Below are 25659 nucleotides of genomic sequence, written 5' to 3' on the forward strand. Positions count from 1 at the left end.
GAAGCCAAATTACCATAAAGCGTGTTCTGTGTCTAAGTATCATCGATACAGATGGTGAGTTATCTGAGCTGATGCATTTTGGTAACACAGGAGGAAATGCAGAATTACATCTCACCATAAATGGACTGTCCCCTTTACTGCTTTACACCTAAAAATGTGGCCTTCTGTTTTCATATCCCTATGTAGAGATAAAGTTTTCTTTTCTATAAAATCTGTCACTTAAAAGCTTAGTGGTTAGGAGAGTTTCTGTTGTCAGACTTCTTGGGTTTAGAAATCTGCTTAGTGAACTGCTAGACTGACCTCGAGAAAGTCCCTTCTGTGTCTCAGTTTTTTTTCTAATCTGTAAAAAGGGGTTAATAATAGTATTTATCTTGCAAGGGTCTTTTAAGGACTAAATAAAATAAGGTGTCTGGTGAAAGCTGGGTATGTGTAAACTATTGCTAAAGTCATTTAGTCTAGACTGGGAAAGAGACATGCAAAGATCTCGTTAGAAGAGAAGAGTAAAAGTAAGTGGCGTTAACAAATTCACTAGCAATGCATTTTGGTACATTCAGTCCTTCCTGGAGAAGTGGTCTTGGGGACGGCCAAACGGGTGACCAGCCACTTCAGTGGTGCACTAATGAGTAAGTTTCCAAACAACAGATAAAAGGCAAGAGGCTGAAAGAACGGAATAAAAAGGTATGGAGTCAAAAAAAAAAAAAAGTGTGGAGTTATAAAAGTACATGCCACACCCAGCAAACATCACATAGTCTTGTATAGTTGGCAAGTTAAAAATAAACATCTTAATTGACTGATTCATTTTCTTTGAAATAGTGGTACTAAAATAAATGAGAAAGTCATTGAAAATCATTATGCCTCACTTTTCTTTGCTCAGTGTTCCTATTTTTCTCTATTGAAATCCCACCACCAGTGAGAAATGAACAACCTCTTGGAGTCAAGCAGTCAAAATTCCGACCAAATCAGACTTTTTGCTAGTGAAGAGTTCCTAAAACACCGGGTTTCTAGTGGATGTACTGACTTCACCTAAACTTCAGCATCCACTAGGAAGTCTGACTGAAGCCCTCTCTTGGCAGAACTGGGCTTCATCAGCCTGGATAATGATTTCAGGGCTGCTATTTGCAGTATTCTGGGCTGTGACCTGCTTCCCTGCTCTTCAAGAGCTGTGTCAGGGAGCATGCAGTTGGCAGAGTGCAGAGAGAACCCAAAGCAGAAAGCTTGTGAATTAAGGAAAGGCGTGTGGAGCTTCCTTGTGAAAACTTCCCCATCTAGATCTGCTAAGTCCCCTGGGACGGGTCGGTCTAATGTACACAGCCGTCTGCAGGATTTGATGTTAGGGGTCTGAGGTCCTCTCTACCACTTTAACAATCCTACTTCTCCTCCTGCCTCGAGACTGGGGAGACTCTTAAAAATAACCTTGGTGCTGCACTGGATCTGGCATCGGCACCCTCCACAAACCGGCTGTACAGGCAGTGGTCCAGGTGGCTCCCTAGACACATCACTCCGGCTCTTCCTTCTGTTTCGTTCTGTACCCGCAATCCCAGGTAGGGGTCTCGGTCGGCAGCCACATTTTTGTAATAGAGACAGCCCAGTAATATCACAGTTTTCATATCAAGCATGATTCTGGTCATCTCTCTTCTCAGAGCACACCCAGCACAGACGCTCTACCCCAGTCATGCCCTTGTATTAGTCACCGTTTCTGACTCTTGATCGTTTACGGTTCAGCGCAAGTTTCCTCCTAGATTCACGGCAACAAGGTCTGTGTTTTGGACTAGGAGCATGATTCTCTCTTCTCTCTAGTTTCCTCTTCAGCAGAAGTTATCACTGCATGTTGTTGTTGTTATTTACCTAGCGTTTTCTTCACTAGTATACGGCCTCAGGGAGGTGAAGGATCTTCTTTCACATATCTTGTAATGATAACCCCAAATCAGAAAATCCCTGGCATGAAGTACATGTTCAATAAATGTTTCTTGAATTAATGAATGGATTACTTGTTTTCTCCAAAATGATGGGTATATACTTAAAATGCTAATATTAAGCTTCATTTATTTATAAATAAGCAACATTTTATTATAATCTTTTTAAAACTATAAGTATTTTTTTAAAAATAGCATAAGAAGTCTTTAATACATATCTGTAAATCCCTTTACTGTAACTTTTTTCTAAGTAACCAGGACTGAAAGATGGCAAATGAATGAGAACTAAATAGGACCCTGAAGACAAACATTTTCTACTTCCCAATTTCCCCAAAAATAAAAGTACCCTTGGATCCAAGGTAAAGGAGCCTCCAACAGCACCATGCCAGCCAACAATATTTGCTACTTATACATGAGAACTAACTGACGCTTCCACTACTTAGTGTCTGGGGTAGATGACATGGATGTTAATACAAATGTTTAAATTCACTTAAGCATTTTACACAGTGAAGGTTAAGTGAGCATTAAAATGGGAAAGTTCCATATGTTATTTTAATATATACACCAAAAAAATAAAACTGCGTCTACTACAAAATATAATCCACTAAATTAATGATCTAGGCTGAAGTGGCCAAAATCTATTTGGGAAGTGAATCATTGATTCCGTCAACCTTTCCTACGTCAACTTGCATTTTCAGAGAGATGCCATGTTCATTTTTTCAGATCATTCTGTGGTAAATAATGACTTAATTTCTTTGTTAAAATAGCATTCTCAAAGGTAAGCCCATACAAATTGTACCAAACAGCATCTCTGCACAACGTGCCCTAGTCCAAGGACATCTCAGCTCTTTCTCAGGCGCATTTTTTTTAAGCGATGAAAGCTCCTTTATGACAATATTTCTGTATCTGGTAAGTAACCCAAACAACAAAAAGGGCAACTAAACTGCATTTCTGAACGGTTGCCATGGATGCAGTGTTAGGAAATATTTTTTAATCTTCTTTTAAAAACCTTCTCCAAACAAGTCATACTTGATCTTGGAGATTAATAGTTTGTACAAGGTAATATGTTCTAACCTTTTAGGTTCCCTAATCTACCCTCAGAACACACAGGTAGGCCGGTGAATCAGATCAACTTAATTCTAGTGCCTCTGCTCTTAACCACTCAACTGCCCTTCATGCCACTATACAGAGTGTATAGGATGAGAACTCTGGGCAAGACCGATATGTACCAGAACAGAAAGTGCAGCTAATAAATGAGACAGAGAAAAAGCCAGGGTGGGGAGGATGAAGAATATTAAGAGGTGTGCAGTCAGAATAGGCAGGAATGAGAGCTTTACCAAAAACAAAAGAGTAACCCACGGTAACCCCAACTGCTGGAAATTTGGGTAACAGGACTGAAAAGCGCCCGTAGGGCACAGGAGCAGGGAGGTACTTGGTAACTTTGGCAAGACCATCGTCGGTGGAATCTGGTCTCTGTGTTTCTATCTTGACTTCTTTATTCAACAGAGCAGCCTTTTAAAACATTAAATTAAAGTCTTAAGAATCGTTCCTCAATTTCCTTGGCAGAAAAGTCAAGTCCTTATAATGGTTTACCAGTCTGGGCAATCTAGCCTCCACTACATCTCTTTTATCCCTACTATTCTTCCTTCCTTCATTCAGTTCCAGTCCCACTGGCCTCCGTGTGCTCTGAACCCCCCAGGCATACTTCCACCTGCTTCCACATTAGGCCTGGTACCTGGCTCTTCCTGTACCTGGATCATCATTTCTCCAGGTGTCATCACTGCTTATTTCAGCATCTTCTCGTGTCCCTACGTAAATATCATCGACTCAGTGAGAACCACCTTGAACACTGCAACCTACTCCCATCACGCCACCCCAGCAGCACTGATTCCCTTTCCTAGAACAATGCTTGCTGCAGAGCAGGCACTTCACACGTATTTGTTGAATGGATACAGAATTAAATAAGTGGTGAGGGAAAAATCTAGTTCATTTTATGATGAAACATAAATAATGTAGTAGTTACAAAGGAAGCATTTACTTAGACACCCCTTTGTGCCAGACGTTGTTATAAGCACTTAGCATGTGTTAAATTATTAAATATTCATGGCAGTACCACAAGATATGTACAAAGATCATCACCATTTAAGAGAACAGGCACAGAAAGTTGTTCAAGGACACACAGATACTGAGTAGTGGAGCTGACATTTGAACCCAGATAAACTTCAGAACTGAAGATTTTCACTATTTTTACCTCAAGAAAATTTCTGTGTAACAGGTTAATTCCAATGAAAAAGAACAAATACTCCCAAAGTCACTTATGCAACACACACAGTTAAGCACTATGAAATGGATTTCAGTCGGATATGCTCTGCCCAAGTCATACGGAAAAGGCAGAGGCATAGGTCTGAAATGACTGAATGGCTGCAGCCTACTAAGATCAAAGCAAATAGTTTTTTAAAAATATAAAAATATGAGGAGTTTAACATGAGTGAACAACATGGAAATCACATCACAGATTTTCCCCGACTTACACAGGGTTACATATTATAATAAATTATAATATAATAGGTTACTCAGCCTAATAAACCCATTATAAGCTGAAAATGTATTTACTACGCCTAACCCACTGAGCATCATGGCTTAGCCTCGCGGACTTCAAATATGCTCAGAACAATTACACTGGCCTGCAGTTGGGCCGTATCATCTAACACAAAGCCTATTCTACAAGAAAGTATTGATTATCTCATGTAGTTTATTGAATACTGCACTGAAAGTGAAAAACAGAATGGCTGTCTGGGTGCAGAATGGTAGTAAGTGTACTTGTTATTTATCCTTGTGGTTCCCGGGCTGACCGGGAGCCGTGGCCCCGTGATGTCGCTGTCCAGAATCACGAGTATCATATCACATGGCGCTAGCTTGGAGGAAGATGAAAATTCAGAATTCGAAGTATGCTTTCCACTGAATGTATCACTTTTGCCCCATCATGAAGTAAAAAAAAAACCCAAAGTCAAATCATCATAAGTCACTGTATTTAAAGCTTAACGTGATGCTAGAATGCATTTAAATATGATATTCAAACACCAAGATGTAATTATTTCTGTGTACTTGATAATGGTTTTTATTCAGGTTTGGATACATACTTTTCTATTTTAACTCAAATGCCAAAAAATGGAAATTATCCTTTTTTGATCAATAAAAACAACCAAGAAGTTGGAAAAGGAAAATTAAATAATTTTTGAAGACTTAACATAGCTAAAATAAGTAAACCAGCTGCATTAATTTTGAAAAAGAATTATTATAAAGTGCTACTTTATCAGATTTTTTTTACCCCATCAAGTTTTAGTAAAAAAAAAAAGGCATATCCTAAGATAATTTAGTTAATTAAAAAATATGTCATATTTTTATACCTTAAACTTACATTTTTACAGCATAAGGACCTTGTGAGGTCGGCATGGGTGGTATTGTTGATGACAAAATGAAACTTCTAGAAGTTAGGTAACTGAGGAATAACAAATAAGTATTGCAAAGCTCAGTCTCTGGCCCAGGGTTCGGAATCTGAGCCCACTGCTCTTGCCTCCCACTTCGGTTTGTCTGTGCCATTTCTACCATATGTATTTCTTCTACCACTTCTTTTCTATCCCTTGCACCCCTTACAGGAAGACCACGAAACCCTGACTTGCTCAGAGTGGCGATCTCTGTAGTAATGGCTTCAAGCAAGCTGGGCCTCCTGCTTTCCACGCCCCGCTTGTGCTCCTCTCACACTGAAGTAGGACTGGGCTTTGAAACCTGCTTTGGCCGATGGGACAGGAGCTCACGTGAGGGAAGCACAGGTTTGATACAGTGCTTGAGCACTGAGGTGTATGGGCCTACAACTGAGACCACTCACCATGCTGTGAAGATGTCTGGCTGGATCAAAGACCATGTCGTTGGAGAGGCCCAGATACCTCTCTGGCTGAAGAGAGCTGTGCACAGAAGCCCAGAGAAAACCAGGAGAAGGGCTGGCCAGCTTCATGAGAAACAATTAACCACTGCGGCTTTCAGCCACTAAGGCTTGGGTTGGATTCATGGCAACCTCCTTGACCCAGTTTACTCCAGACTCTCTCTCTTTTAAAACTGAATATTTCCTGTCCCACAGAGCCCCTCAGTCCCAGGCAATCTGAACACTGGTCACCCTGGGGGTGGTTTACTTTGCAACAATAAATGATTGCTACCTTCCCTACTCAACTGAAATGTCCTCAAGGGTGGGAACCATGTCTTTCTTGTTCAGCTTTGTATATCTAGCAGCTCTTTATTTATTGCTTTTTAGGTAAGAGTTGCTTTTTTTTTTTGGAATAAATATAACAAGAAGATTTTGTACTATCAGTAAGAGTCTCTGGAACTGTGTGTGTTAAAGTTTATCATACACATGAATTCAGTGAATCCTCATGTTAATCTTGTGATGCATACAGTATTAGCCTCATCTTACAGATGAGTAAAATGAGGCTCAGAAGGGTTTTAGTAATAGAGATATGAAGACCAAGACAAGTGTGTGTGTGTTTATACTCAAGGCAGCTGTATTATGTTAGGAAACAGAGCGTCATTAAGTATGTACAAAGAGAAGCCATGTAGAAATGGCTAAAACTGGCATTGCTTAAATTAAATAATGTACAGTCTTGGAGAGTAAGTTTGGTCCTGCCAAATGCAGTTACTGAAGTGCACGACCAACTGAAGTCATTAAAAGTCAATTACGTACTGGAATATATTAGTGCATCACATAATACAATTATATTGGAAGACATGTTGTGATGACTCAGTCAGTAGGAGTTGCCTGATGATGGCTCAAGGAGGAAGAAATACACAGTTCAATGGAAGAGAAATTCAGTGTGACTTAATCAGGGCAAGAGGGGAAGGAGGAGGGTGGCCAGGAAGTTATGATCTCTTTGATTCCGTCATGGCCCCACAATTCATGAGGAGTATCAGTATCTTTCTAGGAGTAAGCTGCACTTTTGGATAATCACTTCATATTTTTAGATAATGCCTCTTTCCAACCCTCTAGGTAAAACATGCATGAAATATGAATTAAATAAAAGGCAAAGACTGTCTGAAAATAATAATCTTGCACATTATCCTGTTAGAATATATAAATATGCTGGTATATTTTTTGCCTTAAAATTTTTCTTGCTCAGTTGCTACTTAATATATTGAAGATAATTCAGAGTGAATTCCATAGATACATGAATTAAAAATACTTACATAATTAAATTTATCTATCAACATCGTATCTGTATTAAAGCTTAAAATAAATTTCAATTCTTTTTATATAAAGCATGACCCATTTTGCTCCTTTTTGCATCTTTGGGTGGCTTTTCCATTTCTGAAAGATTTACATGAGGCAATATTTTAAAACAGAGGAGAAAAATCATAGCTCACACTGAATATTTTAAAATGGTTACATTTGGGGAAAATGGTTATAAACCTTGTTATTTCACCATGAAATTAAAGCAACAAACATAGGGGAAAAAAAGGTGTTTATCCTCTGATATTGGAAACTTGAGCTCTGCTTCTTTACTGTAAACAGAAATTTGATGTAAGTCACATATGTTTAGAAAATATACTGTTTTATTTATATCAGTTAAAATCTGGACACAAAATTCAAAGTGTATTTGTAACATAAAAATCTCTTCCCTTCAACTTTTTAAAACTAGCATGGTGTTCAAAAGTTTGTCGTTACCAAATATCTTATTGATATTTGGAGAAAAATAAACACTTAGTTACAGCTACCTTTAAGGTATTTATTTTTATGCAGTGTTATCACAAGGCCAGCTGATTAATAATATATTGTATGTAATGCTCACCAAAAATTTTACCATAAGCACAAGTACCAACATGTATAACACTAGTATTTTTTAAATTTTCCTTTTTCTACAGTTTATAAACTCTAAAATCTAAGAAATGAAATTTTTGTAATGGCCTTTAAACAGTTACATTATAATAAGACATTTTAACTTGCAATCCTGAAATCATACACCTGGATATAAAACCTCTGTTAAATGTATTTGCCTTCTTTTCTGGTTTTTCTGTCAGATAATCTCTCCATGCATCCCAAACTACCACTGATTGGAATACTTTCATGTTAACTTTTTTTTTTTCATAAATAGAATGTTCTATTTCAAGAAAATGTAGTATGAGAGATTTGTAAGGACTTAATGAAGGTTGACCCTTTTTAAAAGATGTTTTTAAACAGTGGACCTCACTTTATCTTTTGACAAATAAGATATTTATTCAACACCATTATATTCTAGACACTGCACTGGGGCTGGCATTGAAACATTTATATATATATATATATATATATATATATATATATATATGTACACACATATATACACACATACACATATATACATACATACATATATACACACACATATATGTACATACATACACACACACACATACATAATACACACACACCCTGCTCTCAAAGATAGCTGCAGGCTTGTCAGGCAAATCTCTTGAGGGTATTCTGAGATATTAGCCTGTTGGGTTCATGTTCTTTTTCCTCCTCTTAACGCTCATTGTGTTAAATGAGAAACGTGTCAGGGCTACAAAAAGAGATCAGACCATCCTGGCTGGAAGCAGGGGAAAGAGCACTTCTTCCTTTCCAGGCACACGTGCCCCCCACCCCCAGCGTGCCCCTCCTCCTCCACTCCCATTGCCTCCACTCCCACGGACTGCAAAGAGAAAGACAGACAAGACCAGAGGTCTTGAGAGCAGAAAGACTGCACCCTCGCCTCCCAGCAGCAGGCCAGAGCAGCAGAAAGGGCCCAAAAGGAGATGGCCGTGCCGTGGGTGGGTGACACCACGGGCGTCCTTACTAACACTCCAGGCCCTCAAGGGAGCAGAGTGCCTCCTGGCTTGAAGGGCAAATGCTACCTGCCAATAGATATCTGAGGGGTAACCTAAAGGGGCACAGGACCAGTGCCCAGAGGGACTGCAACCCCGTCATGTTTTGTCTGAAGGGTCCAGGGCCGCTCACAGGGAGAGATTAGCTTTGCCAAGCCTGCCATGTTGCATGCTTCCCTTCGTTTGTGCCCATGCAACATATCTATAGCGCAAATCATAGCTCAGCTCCTCTATGTTGATAAGTTTTATGATGGATATTTACAAAAGTGAAATGCAGATTTCTGAGAAGGGAATCTTCCCCAGAATGGGGTAATTAATACTTCAGCACTGAATTCATATAAACATCAACCGAGCAATCCGGCTTGAGAGCTGCACACTTCCCTCTCTGTCACAAGTCTAAGACAGGCTTTTTTGTTGTTGTTGTAAATTCCCAGAACAAATATGAAGCTGTATGGATCTGTGTGTTATCAGTAAGACCATGCTCTACCAATATTTCTTTACTCATGTAGGTTTGTCTCAAGAAAGGACAGGAAAAGTACCACTAACCCAGATTGGGCAACTGATATTTTCCAGGCAATTTGCACACTATTTTATATATATATTATCTCATTTAAACCTTTCCAAGACATTGAGATATGAAACTCCCTATCTCCATTTAACAGATAGAGACATCACAGTCCCAAAGGTTTAATTTTTTTGTCCAAGATGACAAGAAGACACTCAATAACACGATTAATCCTACTCCACATAAAGTAATATTTATCTTAATAAAGCTGTCAAAGATATCATGCAAGGGCTTTGGGCTAGGTTTTTAAAAACTCATTAACATGTTTTACTTCTATTTGTCAATTTCCTCTTCTGTTTAATTGACTTGGTTACGTTTACAATCCAAGCAGATGAACTACCATTTGAGTTCTGGTGGTGTAAGTTCAGCAGGACGTGCGTGGGAACTGGGAGCTATGATTATTTTTTTAAACAGCACGAGAGTGCACTAAAGGAATTCTTGAAGAGCTCATCCCTAACATCCACACAACGTTTTTCTCTTTCCCTATTTAAGGTCTGCCTTTGCCCACACGTACACATACTTTCAATAACTGGCCCACAATTTTTAACTTCTATTTTTGAAGTTGGCTTGCTATAAAAATGTCCCACATTTTAACTTAGCACTTGTAATTATAAATACCTGACGGTCTGTTAAAATAATGTAGCTCAATTTATCACACCAACTTGGTTCTCATATCCAGATACCACCACGCCCTCTGCGGGCTCTCTCCTCAGCATCTCCAGAACCTAGCCTCCCCTCTCAGCTCCTGCCACCTCAGCTCCCGCCCCCAGAACCTTTCTCCTACACGAGTGTGATTGTGTTTAACCTAGCTGTCCTGTTTTAGTCTCTTCTAGAAATGAGCCAGCCTCTGGCAAAGTTGCCATCCTTAAACAATCTCTTCAGCTGTATCAAAACCTATAAAAATTCCCCTAACACATTAGATCCCTGCACTGGGGCTTTATCTGGCCCGAGTGTACCTGCTGATCCTCATTACCGACCTCTTCACTTACCCTCCCCACCCACCTGGAAATTACATCTGGCCGCTTTACTTGCGTTTTATCAAATAGGCCATCCAATCTGATACTGTGACTGGACGTAAAAATGAATCTTTGCCTATATTCCCCAAATACTAAGGTTATTTACAAAATATGCATCACTTGACTTTATTTTCCCACGGGGAAATCAAAATGGTCAGTTTAAACAGATCCTAAATAACACCCAGAACCTGAACTATAAAGCAGAACTATCATATATGAAAATAAATTAGATGTAAAGGGAAAAACTGAAGGAACCCAGCAGAAGTTGAGCGATTTGAGCCCTTAGTCATGTTCATGAATTAGAGATGACTTCCTCAAAAAAGGCAACATGTCTCCTAGCTGAAGGATGGATACAAACGCCATATTATCTTGCTAAAAGGCATGTACATTCTTAATACTGCTTAAGTAACACTGCAATTAGAAAACATTATGTTAGGAAAGAAATGCCTGCCTTCACAAGAGCTTCCTGTGGAGAAGCTGGTTTCCAGCAGTTTCCACCACCTCTCTTCACATCCAAAGCCCTTCCCTTACGTTATCTTCTTAATATATCCTCACTAATCCTCTGAGATTTTTCTGAGCCATTCCCCCATGTGGAAATAAAGGTCATTTTCAGTCATCAGACACTCTCTGCAGAATTCTAACCAACTTGAACTCAACTATTATTTCCTTGAATTGTAAAAATAGCTATTTTCCCCACAAAGAATCGATTCTTGGTTATCTGGTTCAAATTGGGATCATACATATTTTCTTCAGCAGAAAAGAAAAGGATGCGCTACATTTCACACTGCAAACTGAGGCCAACTGTATTCATTAAGCAGGAAAATTCTACTCTCTGGACAATGACATCGTCTTTGGAATAACCTGGGAAGTTTTACCTGTCACTTGGCTGAAGATGGTGACCAGTGAAAGAAGTTGTGCGAACACACACTTCAAAGCAATTCCAAAAACCAGAACCCTGGGGACTCAGTGTTTCTTACAGGTCCCCCACTCACCAAGACGCGCCCGACCCTTAGAGCACCTGCACCACATCCTGCATGCACAGGCACGTGTTTGTTCAGTAAACGCTCAGTCAGTTAATGAATGTAAGCGGCGGGGAGTCTAGGCCTGGGCAGTGCACGGCTGCCCGGACTCCTATACAAAGTTCGCTTTCGCTCTCCTGACAGTCCCGGAGTTTGCTTGTGCGTATTTCTGACTCAGTGGAGTTGCTGTTTGTCTAGGACCTGGTTATTCTCCCCCCACATCCTCCTCATCTCAGCTGAGCTCCTTCTCTCTCATTTAAGCCGAGATAGCACTTCAAAGGAAAACGATTCCTTCGGACAATTTCTGAGGGTAGAATGTAAAAGGAAAGAAGTCAGCACGTATCTAAACGCACCCTTGCTTCCTCCCCCACCGACGGCCGTTCCTGTCCGCCAACAATGGAGAAGGGCTGGTCGTGGTCCTTTATCTTAAAAACCTGGAACATAACTGACTAGAAAATCCTTTTATACTTGCATCTGTTAAATTTCATGACAGAAGAGATTACGGAGAGAGAATAACAAAGCTCTGGTTTCCTCTATTGTCTTTATGGGGACCCGTGCACTGATTCGAACTAATTTTATTTAAATTCTGAGCAGTGCCAGTAAGGAAAAAAAAACTTTCCAATTGACTTGGAAAACTTTATAGGAAAAATATCACGATCTTTTTCCTCAAATGGTTAAACTGGCATTAAGAGACATTTAGAACGAAGTTATAATTTTCACACTGCACTTCCTCAAAACTACAGTTGTGTTTTAATGTGGCACTTTCTAAGTAGTACCACATGTTTTATAGACTGTAAGTTACTAATCAAAAGGGTAACTATGATTTAAATTTGAATACATTTCACTTATCTTAAAGGTAAGAGCTATTTTTAATTTTGTGCACTTTCAGATTTTTTCACCTCTGAAAAGTAAGTCAAGTTTCCTTCTGGATATATATAATAAAGCGCCAACAACCTAAACACATTTTTAAAGTTAGGAGCTGAAAGGAAAAGATAGCAAGAAGGAGATTGCTTTATGAGATCACAACTTTGGTCTTTCTGTCTCAAAATCTGACCTCTGCGGAAAAAATCTAACCTCTGGCACTGGTCATTATCTGGTAACTTACAAAGTGAATGGAATGTATTTTTTCTTTGCATTTTCGTGACTTTGGGGTATTCTTCCGGGAAATACATTTTGCAATAAATGTGTGTGGAAATATGCTAATAGAAAACCATGTAAGCATGACAGCAATTAATCACAGAAATACAAAAACTTTTCATTAGAACATGGATTTAAAAATATATATGTAACAAAACTGATTTTGGCACCATAAGAAGAAAGAAGCCAAATGAGCGCCTGAATTTTTCTTTTCAACCAGTTTTTCAGTAGATGTAACACAAGCCAGAGACCCAGCCACCCCTTTCAAAGGACAGCAAATACGGAAAAGCCCCTAAAGGGCAGCCTCAGAGAAGAACGGTATTCAGCATAACTAATCAATTCATCTTTGCAACCGAGCCACCTTTTTCCCCAGGACTTGGACGGTGTTTTTCTATTCCTCATGTTTATGTCGTAGTTGGAGCCTCTCTCTGATGGAGTCTCAGCCCTTCCCGTGACTCCCCACCAGTGACGCTGGTAGCCTCATCTGTAAGTCCTGGATTTTTAGGCAGAAGTTGCCCTCCAATGACCTGGACCTCTGTTTTTCCTTTCTGCTGAATAGGTGTCACCCTGAGAGGATTAAAAAAAAAAAAAAAAAGGAGGCATTTCTTCCTTCCCTACTACTACTTTCCTTCTTTTAAAAAATTGTTCCAGTTAGAGTGTGTGTGTGTGTGTGTGTGTGTGTGTAAACGTATTAAACACAGTCACTTTTAGTTCATTAGCCTTGTCTTAATTCATACTTCTTCTCTATGAACCTTTTAAACCACAAATTAAACAATAAAATGTAAAGACCAACCTCTTCTCGGTAAAATCTATTTGCAACACTTACTTTGAAAAATACAAATTTCTCAGGAGGCAAACTGCGAAAACACCTCTCAGAAGAAGAGGGAGCAGAAAATGAGAGGTTTTGGCACCCCGCACCCCAGCCTCTCAGAGTATTTGCTGCAGGGACCTAAGGGGGTTGAGTTCAACACATCTGTGTGAATTACTGTTATCTACTAATGTGGAGATGACTTGATGAGGGGGAGAGAATCAATGGGAGGAGTTTAAGACCAGCCTTCACAGGAGGTGAAGAGAAATTAGTTCAACTGGGGCCTCCTCGGATGGATGGACGGATACCACGGGGACCTGTTTCGGTGACCGCAGGTCTGTGCTATGTTTGTCTCACTGCCTGAGGGATTTGCCAATTAAGTGCTCCCGGACTAGGAGCTGGTCTCCAACTAGAGAAGATGATGAAAGAGCATAAAAACACGTCTCAAACTTAAGAGATAATGAGGCATTCCTGAGAAGGTTGTCAGGAATAATCTAGCCAGGAAGTCAAAAGGAAAGAAACTATGATTTTGAAACAATAGAGGAGAATAAAACCACAGGCTAAAGGGTGATGAGTTACAGAAATGTTGCAGAGAAGGAAGAAGAAGTGAAATTCAAATTCTCAGAGCTGTATAATTACAATCTCTTCATTTTTCTTCTCTCTTAAACAACCTCTTTTTGGAGGTTGTTGCCAGTCATGAGAATCCTGATTCAGGGAAAGAGAAAAAAATTAATTGAGCGTGCACTCTTAGTACATGTAGAATTATTTACTTAAAAATATACTCACATACTAATGTGCTAACATATGACATAAAAATTTACATAAAATGATTCTTCAGAAATGAAACAAATACTTTAATACATTAAAAATTTACATAAAATATGATTCTTCAAAAGTGAAACAAATACTTTAATAAATCATTTATTGGCTAAGTGTACAAAAACTTACTTAATGTAAATGTTTTAGTATTTCTATTGAAGCATCCAAATTTCCTTTCTATGGGAAGTGTATTTTGGTAATTGGGTTTAAGACGTGACATTAACATTTTAGCAAAATAAATTACTTTGAAAACACTTAAATACAAGTGGAAGGGACGTATCATCGAGTATATTAATAATTATGGCATGCGTTTTTCAATCCACATGGAATTAGACTAAAATTTTGTTGAATTTTAGCTTTACATTAAATTTCTGTGTTCTTTGAGCCAGCTGTTCTTATGAATTGGTGAGAAAAATGGTTTCCAGATCTTTGTAATGTGACAAGCAATGAGCGTTTTTATGGGCGACATGTTTGTAACAAAACATTTCCAAATACCTATCTTCAAAATGCTCTCTTCTTGGCACAAGTTTCCTTCTCACTCACTGTGCAAAAGGTTGTATTTACCAAAAAGGGATTACAATTAAAAATAGAGTTCAGATAGCATGCAACAGTGTGACTGTTTGACAGCGCTTTAGTTTCCTTGATCCACCCAACATACACCAGACGAGAAGCTGAGATGAAAACTGTCAGTACCCTCACCTGAGGTTTCCTCCCCAGAATCTTCCCAAGCAACATGTCCATTTTGCAAAAGTTAGTTTTGTTGAGATTAAACAGTAAAAACAATAAATCAGATAACTTTAAATTTTACTTACCAGAAACTGAGGCTACCAGAATCCATTCGTATTGTATACAAAATAAACCTTTGTGCATGTCTTTATTGTTAAATACAAATAACTATAAACTGAAATTCTAATATTTTCTTCCTAGACTTTAGAGGATTATCTTTAGCACTCTTTGTATGCGTGCATTTCATTGTGAAGATCACTGGTTCAGAAAATTATACATTATTTTAACATATGTGAGCAGGTTGAAAACCATGAGGTTAGAGGTGGCAGGAGGCAGGTGGACAGAGAGAGGAGAAGGAAATGAACATTTTTATGCATGAGGCATTTCATCTATAACCAGTGAGGTAGCTATTTCATTGAGTAGAGACAGAGCCTCAAAGGCATTAAATAACTTTCAAAGAGTCACAGGGTTATTAAGAACCTTACACTACACTCTTTTGGAGGCGCCATCCTCATTAGTGACTTTCTGCTAAAAGAAGACAGAGATTTCCGAATGCAAAAGCGACATAAATAATGAAGTATCTTCCCTGAGGCAAGAGAGAACAGATTCAATAGTCACAATTGAAAGTTCCTGAACCTTAAACCCCTGATTAGATTCCTTTGATCAGAGAGAACAATGCTGTTACTTTTAATGCGTTAACCAGCCAAACAGCATCCACTCCCATTTATGACTCCAGCAATCACAACGAAGCAAAGTATTCCAGGTATGAACTACTTGCCAGAAATGATAGTAAGGATTCATTTAGTCAATACGTTTGTATTTGAAACATTTCTAGGTGTCAGGCACTAAAGTTACAATGGAGCAAAAACAGACATAGTCACCGATATTCTGTTATTGTCCTTTGAAAGATGAAGTAGTGAATTAAGTACTAAAGCCAAATGTGTTCAATTATAAACAAGAGTAATTGTTATGAAGAAAAGGAGCATGGCATTATGTAGGTTAAAAATCAGGAAAACTGGCCAAAGGCATAGATCATGGGGGCTTCTCTAAGATCTGAAGGGTGGTGTGGTGTTCTCAAGGGGAGAGTGAGGGGAGGGAGTGTCAGGCAGAGGGCACCACCCGTCAGGGCCTGACGATAGAGAGGGAGTAGCATGATCCAGGTACAGACTGGAGGAAAGTGTGACAGGAGGTGAAAGGGTGAAAGGACAGTGGTATTCTGTGTGTAATATGATGGAGATGCACGCAGGGTCCAACCAGGTAGGACTCTTAGAACATTAACGTAATGTTCTTTATACAAATAGCAAGACGTCGTCAAGGATTTTTGAGTAGAGAATGACATAGTCAAATCCATCTGGAACACACCACGGCGGCTGAAATGTGTAGTACTGCAGGAGGCCGGGTTGAATTGAGAATGGTGACTTAAGGAACTACAGAAGTGGAGTGAGAGCCTAATCCTGTGGTGTTTAATAGCTGAGATGAAGAGGGTTACATACCATGAAGAAAACAGGTAACTATGTAGTCATCCAGTAGAAAGAGAAAAAAACCTCTATGTTCCTGAGAAAGTAAGGGGGAGGGGGAGGGGTAAGAGTCAAAGATGAACTAGAAAGAGACCACAGGAATATCAAGAAATAATTAAGATCTTAAATCTCAGGCTTTAAGCAAGGTTGCAATATCCCCAAATTAGCTGTATTTCTATATACTGGCAACGAACATACCAAAAATAAAATTATGAAAATGATTCTATTTAAATAGCATCAAAAAGAATAAAATACTTAGATAAAAAGTTGACGAGGTAGTTTAAGACTTGTACACTTAAAACTGTAAACAGTGTTGAAAGGAATTAAGGTATAAATGAAAAGATACCCAAGTTCACGGATCTATAGAGATATTACTGTCAAGATAACAACACTCCTTAAACTAATTTATAGATTCAATGTAATTCCTATCAAAATGTCAGCTGGAGTTTTCAGGAAATTGACTGATTCCGAAATTTATATGGAAATGCAAGGAACTCAGAATAGCCAAAACATTCTTAAAAAATAAAAAAACACATCTGGAAGATTCACAATTCCTGATTTCACAACTTACTACAAAACTAGAATAATTCAGACATTGTGGCATTTGCATAAGGACAGACATAGGGAGCAAAGGAATAGAACTGAGAGTCCAGAAATAAATCTTTCCACTTGTGGTCAGTTGATTTTTAACAAAGGTGCCAAGATAATTTGATAGTGAGAAAACCGTATTTTCATCAAATTGTGCTAAGAACTGGATATCTACATGTAAAAGAATTAAACTGGACTTAGCCCACATCATACACAAAAAATTACCTCAAAATAGATCATAGACGTAAGTTGAAGAACTAAAATTATAAAACTCTTAGAAGACAACATAGGAATAAATATTTGTGACTCATGTTAGCAGTGGTTTCTTAGATATGACACCAAAACATAAGTGACAGAATAAAAATAAATAAATCTGACTCCAACAAAATTAAAAAGTTTGTGCTGCAAATGATGCCATCAAGAATGTAAAAAGACATCCCCCAGATACAGAAGAAATCTTGGTCAATCATTTATGGTAAAATTAGATACAAGATGATAAATAGTATGAATACCTATCATCCAGCCAGATATTTGGGAAACAGATCATTTTCAGTTATGCTCTCTCTATAATTATTGTTTTTTTTCTTTGATTCCATTTTTTTTAAATTGAAGTACAGTCAATTACAATGTGCCAGTTTCTGGTGTTCAGCACAATGTCCCAGCCATGCATTTACATACATATATTCATTTTCATATTCTTCTTCGGCTGAAGGGTACTATAAGATACTGAGTGTAGTTCCTTGTGCCATACTGAAGAAATTTGTTTTTTTAATCTATTTTTAATACATAGTGGCTAACATTTGCAAACCTCAAACTCCCAAATTCATCCCAAATTTATCCCTTCAAGCTCAGGCTGATTATATGACTTGTTGGCCAGACAGAAGAAAGAACTGTAAGAGCCACAGCTTATAAAGCTAGAGACAGGTCCGTCAATGGCAAGGTTTCCACTGCCCAGTCGCCCACTAGCCATTATGTGACATCAACTTAAATTTACTTTTTGATAAGCCACAGAATGTCGAGGCAAAGGAAAAGGACATTTTAAAGGTTAGAGTTGTATCACGCCAAAGGACACGTTGGAGGACTTCTGGGTTTTATTTGGAAAAATATAACCAGAGGTTATGACAATGCTATTGTTTCTTTTGTCATTTATTCTACTTTGATATCTGATCTGATTAGGAAAAAGAAAAAGAAGGAAGTAGGTCATGTCTGTTGTCATTTTGCTCTACAGATAAGTCAGAGTAGGAAAAAATCTGACGTAGTATAACAGCATAGGCCACCTAGAACAAGAAATAATCCTGCAATTTCTACATTTTCTTGATAAGTCTTTTGAGTAAAATCTTGGTATAACTCAGCAAACAAAGCAAAGTTAAATTTATATAAACTAGTAGTGTAAAAATCTATTTAGCGTGCTAAGGAACAAATGTTGATTTATTTACTTGTCCATATTCCATTTGTATGAGTTTATTGTGAAATTATTATGTGTCAAGACTTTTACCAGACACTATATCAAAGTATTTACCTTTAAAGAGTTCATAATTCAGCTGGTAAAATAAGTGATGAGAAATCCTTAAATAGTTCTCTAGACCTTTCTGTCATTAGTAAATATCATTTCTTGTTCCTAACATGAGGGGTAATACCAGAGAGAAGGGTTTCTTGAATTAATTCCTGACATCGTCCAGTTGACAGCTTCAAGGGGAACAAAGAATGCTTCTATTTATCTCTGTGATATAAAAAAAAGGATAGAAAAATTAATAAACCCTCCTGACCATCATACCCTGAAGGCAGCAGTCAGGAGGCCTTCTGCCGTGCATAGCAGAACACATCAACGCAAGCCGACTTACACTACAGCAAATGCTGGAATGTTACTTCATGTCATATTATTCAAGTAATAAGAGGTCGAGAGGCAGCAGGTGCTCCAGGGTCAGGCCCTCGGTTCTCTGTCTCTGATACTCTCCAGCTCTGTTCTCCATGGTTCTAGAATCTTCATTTCAGAATTTTTGCTTGTGTTACTATTCTCTTTTCTTCACACTCTTCTCTGTCCTGCAAAACTATTTCTCTTACCCACTGAATCAGCTTCTATATGTAAATGTACAGAGCTGCACTGTCCCATATGGTAGCCACCAGCCACATATCACTACTGAAGTGGAAATTAATTAAAATTTAAAATTCAGGCATATTAGCCACATTTCAAATGCTCAAGAGTCACGTGTGCCAAATGGCTACGATACTGGAAAACACAGATTTATAAACCCTACCAATTATTGTAAAAAACTCTATAGGACACGAGTGGACTAGAATATCACAAACTGTTTCTAAGTGCACAGTTAAGTAAAGCATGCTAATATCTACTGCTTATATATAAAAGTGGAATCCTTCCAGAATATATTCAGTTGCAGGAAGAAGAGCTATTCACCCTCTCTTTTATAAAGATGTTGATTTTTCAATTTCAAAAATATGGAGGACAAGATATTCTGAAAGACAAACAAAATGACAAAACTTCTTTTTTCAAAACAAATAAATTCTGGCCAAATATAATAAATATTCTTTCAATGAATAACTGAGCTTATAAGAAAGAGTTGAGCATGGGAGTCTCCAAGGTACTTGCAGATTTCCCAGTCTTGGAAACCTGAAGACTAGGTTTTTAAGTGCATTTTAATATTAGGCAACAACAATTTTGGTGGTAATCGAACATCGGTATCTCTATATAAACTTGGAACAATTGAATTGAGCTTTTTTATTATTATTGTTTAGGATTTAAAGATTCTCTCAACAATCACTTATGAACTATTGACTGCAACATAGCTGAATATTCATTACCTTTATTTTAATAATTCATTAAAAGTCCAATTAGCATCTGTTTGTAGGATTTTTAGTTTGATGGCAATTGTAAAGTATGCCACATGGAATTTTTGGTCTTTTAAAAAAATGTCTATACTTTTTGTTTTATGATAACGCAAATACCTCATCAAATAGCAAGTCTGCAGGATGGAATCTGGGAATTTACATCGTTCAGCTGTATCCTCAGTAGTCACCAGGGGACATGGAGCTAGACTCTGTGAAATAAACATACTCAATTCTTATGAGGGAAACCAAGCAGAGTCTTTATATAAAACTATATGCTGAGTGTATTTAATCACAAACAATACTATGCGTTTTATAGCACTCTATGGTTTGCAAAGTACACTTTTTTGCATCCAAATTATATGACAACTTTAGAATGCAAGTTGTGCAGGTATATTACCATTACTTTACTTATCAGGAAGCTGGCATGAAGCCCCCTAAGTGTCACATGAGAGACACATCGTATTATGTTCTTTGCAAAATGTGATTCAACATTTTTATCAGATGCACGTAATGCCAGATTTATAGATTTCGTGAGTTCCGTAGGTTCAATTTTTTAATCCAAGAACAGCCAACCATTGGGTAAAACAGAGATAGACACAGTCAGAATCCGAGGATTGAGATGTTCCAGAAACAACCACCCGAAGTCCCTCCCTTGTCTCTGTGTTTTATCAGTTCTGAAACTGCCAACACGTGGACCCTGCGATGAATTAACAATCAAGGCACAATTACAGCATAAACTTGTCTCTGGGCAAATGAAATCTTCCCTGAAAGGAGGAGAGCAAGCCCTGGCCCAATCTCTTAGTAATGTCAACACAAGTTGGCTCTTGTGATCTAATTTCACCTTGAGATACTGAGACAAGAGACCCCGAGGAGCTGAGACCACCGAAGACTTTCGGTAGCAAGCAGGCAAGAGAACGGAGGACACACAGGACAGAGGCAACCTCTGCAGGCCTGCCCAGGAGGAAGTCCCAACTAACTGCTGGGTGCAAGAGAGCGCAGGACATGGTTGCAAGACAATCAATCAATCAATTGCTCAATCAATCAATAAAAAGGCATCATCTGCCAATTTCGCGGTTTTATCACAGACTAATGCTGTTCTCATATCTGGACAGTTAAATCTGCTAAGATAGCTTCTATATTCACTGAAAATGCTAACTTATTTCCTTGTAAAGACTTCCTAAGTCTAAAACTGCACTTATCCTTCCTTTGTGTCCTCAAGAAAGACACATTGCTACTTCTCTAAAATTTCATTCTTCATAACCTGTACTGGATTAAATTTTATCCTGGAGAATTGTATTCTTCTATAAATTACATACTTTTCCAAGACAAAACATCATGAAACATCAGACTCATCCGTGCCTCTCCTTTTTCCTGCCCGCAAATACCATGCTAAGTCCTCTGCATTATATTTCTGTATATACCCTGTCCTACCTTGATCCCCTCATAGGCTACTCTGCTGGGCATCTTTACTTGCCTTTCACCGTATCTGTCTCATCCCTGATTTATTTTATTGTGCAGCTGCCACACTGCCTTTATGACACATAATTTTACTCATGTCATTTCTTCATTCAAAAATCTTGAAAATTTTCCACTGCTCCCTGCCCCAAACTGTATAATTGCAGGCTTGCATTTGACGAGTTTTACAATTAGACAGCCTTACTTTCCCGTTATGTTTACCAGTGTTTCCCCAATCACTATGCTCAGGCTTAACAGAGTGATTTTTTTAAGTGTTTCAAATCTCACACATTTTTTCATAGGATTCAGTACTCCTGGAATGTCTCCTGTGACCTTCTTCTCTTAGTTAATTACTCCTCATGTTTTAAGACCCATCTCAAGTGTCATCTGAAAATGGTGTTTTCCCTGATACCATGAGATTCTTCCTCTGAATTTCCGCAGTCTTGTTTATAGAACATATTACTTTCAGCTTTATATTGTAGTCATTTATTTTTCCCACATACATTAGATAATTCTTCAAGAAGGGTATTTTACTGATATAACTTTTAAATCCTCCACAACGCCCAAAAGGAAATGATGTACCACACAGAAATCAAATAGAGTTTGGTTAAATTTCTAAAACAGTCACCTGTTACATCATAAATAAGTTAATGTTATCAAAGGGATTTCCTTGCAAATCCTCATGACAACAAATGACCTAGACATGTTTTGTTTCATTCATCCATTTGCTAATTCTACATGTTTTGAGGATGGAGTACTGAACAATATAGATGCTGGCCTCAAGAAGGCCAGTCTAGAAGGAAAGACAGAAGGAAAATAAGTCTAATGAGTTGCAATTTATATTATGATACTGAAAGAAATGTAATCAAATTCTGTCAGAAGGCAAAGCACTTATCTTTCCAGACTGCTCACAAATACAACAGTGTCTAGTCTCTGACACCTTTTAAATCAGAACATACACAATATCTCCTTTTTGGAAAAGAATTAATCATCATAATATTCTAAGTCAGTACATAAATAGAGACATTGTTCTTTCTTATCTTTGTCACCCTCTGAGAGATTAACATATTAACCCATTACTAATCTTTTCAAAATGTACATATGCAAAAATGTTATGTCATTTTCCCATGTGTTTGTATTCTGTTGAATGATTACATTTTCATTGTTCTTACCTAAACTAGATTCAGTAACCCTTTGGGAAGAGCTGCAAGCAATGTCAAGAAGTTTTGGTATGTTGATTTTCTTGGTATGCAAAAGTGGCTTGGTGTATTGTTTTATTCGTTGAAATCACTTTTTTTTTCCTTCCAAAAAGAAATCTAAGGGGTCCTGCAACATGTATTTCAGTGGTGTACCCTCAGTTGTCTTTCAATGAGTTGTGCTTGACTAATTTAGAGGGAGGCTAAAAAACTAAAAATGGATCTAAAGATGGAAAAATATTAAGAGTAGGGGCACCTGTGGCACTTTATAAATCATCTAGAACAATATGCAATATTGTTTTATACAATGCACTACTCAGTTGATAGGCTAAGCTACTCTAAGGAAGATGAATGCAATGGCTCAACCAGTTGAGAATTTCACTTATCTCCCACATACCAATCCAGTGATGGGCAGTTAGTCTAGAATCTTGTTCCACAACATCATCCAGTGATCCTAATAGCTTTTCCCTTGCTTCTTAGCCTTGTCACACCCACAATCAAGCCAGTAACAAGACAAGATGAAATTGGAGGACAAATAATGTTTTCATAAAATTATGAGGTAGCAAACTCATTACTTCCAGCTGTAGACCCTTGACCAGTTCCTAGTCACATGGCTGCATCCAACTGCAAAGATACCTGGGAAATGTGCTTAGCAAAAACTCAGGGAGCCCATTAATTAAAAAGAAAAGGAAGGACTGGTTGCTGTGAGGCAACACAATTAGCAGACTCTGCCACACAATTGACATCTCAAAAAAAACAAAAACAAAAACAAAAAACCAACTTAGCTATAGGAAAATACAGCACAGCTCTATAGAGTAAAGTAAATATATTGGGAATTTGAGAGAAAAACAATCCTAATCATAGTTATGTGATGATGGACTCCAAAGCTATTGATTTTTACTGGGGAGAAAGAAGTCGAAGTCACCGAAGCATGCTCTCTGAATCTATCAGTGCAGTAGGGGACTCTGGATAAAAAGATTTATAATGCCATGAGCAATGAGAAGCAGAAGTTAATTTTATCCTTAAAGGAAAACATTTTAAAGTACCGGAAATAGTGATGCACCTTACAATCTTGAAAGGGAGAGAGAGAAAATACACTACGCACATGAAGGAGAGAGCACTGACAGTACATGTTATTCCAAAACTGAAAAAAATTAGATTCTGTAATAATCTTTACACAGCAGTGGATGATATGCTGGCAACAGTTTGTATCAAAGGAAAATTAAGGTATTTGAGAAAACTATAGTTAGCCTTTTGAGCCAATCATGGGTGACTTCCTCAGAAAGTGTGCTTTCAAAATTATTTCCTTAGTGTCAGAGACAAACATTGGGTTTAATGAACCCAAAATCTGAGTTTATTTTTTAAAGACTTGCTAAAGATGACAAGTGTGTAAATCACAGTGCCCTTGGGTAATTACTGGTGTCATTAATACTGTTACAGTCAGTGTTTTGAAGACAAAATGAGTGTAAGCTAAAGAATGTAGTTAGAAATTCAAATCTTATGTTTTCCATTTTTTCTTAATCTAATTTACTCTTAACGTTCGATTAGAAATATATTATGTCTCTAAATATTAGGCAATGATATTAAGGCAATTAAAGTAATATTATCTAGAAATTTCTAAAAACCCATCCTTAAATGGAAAGGAGAAAGTGTACATAAAGAGTAATCATTATGCATTTCAACTGAAGCAATAAAGTTCGCCACTGAAGTTCAAGGACAAAACTTTTGTATCTTGAAGTCGTATTTTTGTTGTTGTTAACTGATGTTTCACCTCCTTAAAACAAAATACAGGATCACCATCCTTTTGAGATCATATAATTCATTTGGCCCACTGTCCATCAGTGTTTCTCTGACTTTTCCAGGAGTTAGAAGTTTCCTCTGAGTTCTTAAACATAAGTTCCTTTGTGAACAGTGGCATCTTTCCAGATAAGCATGAGCAATTGGGACAAGCACCCAGAAATACAGAACAATTTTCCTTCCACAAAGGCAAGGATCTTGCATTATTGTCCTTACCTCCCAATAATCTTGTATTATTATCTTTGACCTCTTCCTTATCATTTTCTCCTGAACTAACCATAATTTGTTCAAAATAATAAGGTTGGATAAGGCAGGGAACTAGCCATTTTGAGCACTTATGAAGTACAGACATGGTGTCAAGGGCTTTGCACATGCTACAGATCTTTTTTCATTTCACTAAATCTTGCCAAGGTAGATATATTAGCGTTCCCTCTTTAACAGCTGAGAGAACCAAGGCTCAGCTTGCTTGAGTTTACACAGGAATTAAATGATGGAGCTGCAATTCTTGATGTAAGTCCATGCAAGTGAAAGAAAAGCAGGAAAGATAACCATATAAACTCAAGCTTTATTTTAAAATTTACATTATTTCTTGCTGGATTTCTTTTTCTTTTTCATATATATATATTTTTAATTTTTATTGAAGTGTAGTCAATTTACAAAGCTAGTTTCAGGTGTACAGCAAAGTGATTCAGGTATACAGATTATATACATTCTTTTCAGATTCTTTTCCATTATATATTATTACAGGAAGTTGACTATAGTTCCCTATGCTACACAGTAGGTCCCTGTTGTTTATCTATTTGATGTATAGTAATGTGTGTCTGTTGATCCTCAACCCCTAATTTATCCCTTCCTACCTTTTCCTCTTTGGTAACTATAGTTTGTTCTCTATGTCCATGAATCTGGTTTTGGTTTATAAATAGAAATTGTATCTTTTTTTAGATTCCACATATAAGTGATATTATATGATATTTGTCTTTCTCTGACTTACTTCACTTAATATGATAATCTCTAGATGCATCCATGTTGCTGCAAATGGCATTAGTTCATTCTTTTTATGGCTGCGTAGTATTCCATTGTATAAATATACCACATCTTCCTTATCCAGTCATCCATGTCTTGGCTATTGTAAACAGTGCTGCTATGAACATTGGGGCGCATGTATCTTTTCATATTAGAGTTCGCTCCAGATACATGCCCAGGAGTGGGATTGCTGGATCACATGGTAAGTCTGTTTTTATTTTTTTAAGGAACCTTCATACTGTCCTCCATAGTGGCTGCACTAATATACATTCCCACCAACAGTGTAGGAGGGTTCCTTTTTTTCCATACCCTCTCCAGCATTTATAGTTTGTGGACTTTTGAATGATGGCC

The 25659-nt window shown here is 37.7% G+C and overlaps 1 long non-coding RNA gene across 1 annotated transcript in view; it reads right to left on the reverse strand.

Moving 5' to 3' along the window:
• Positions 1–12628: 12628 nt before the first annotated feature.
• LOC140688785 (uncharacterized) overlaps positions 12629–25659 on the reverse strand; it is a 58971-nt gene continuing 45940 nt past the window's right edge. The window contains exons 3-5 of the long non-coding RNA XR_012063608.1: positions 19955–20046; positions 18513–18713; positions 12629–14048 (exon numbers count right to left, since the gene is read on the reverse strand). This is a non-coding gene — a long non-coding RNA (uncharacterized lncRNA). The remainder of the gene's footprint in view (positions 14049–18512; positions 18714–19954; positions 20047–25659) is intronic.

This window comes from Vicugna pacos, chromosome 23 (assembly GCF_048564905.1).
Source record: "Vicugna pacos chromosome 23, VicPac4, whole genome shotgun sequence".
In the NCBI taxonomy this organism is placed as follows: domain Eukaryota; kingdom Metazoa; phylum Chordata; class Mammalia; order Artiodactyla; family Camelidae; genus Vicugna; species Vicugna pacos.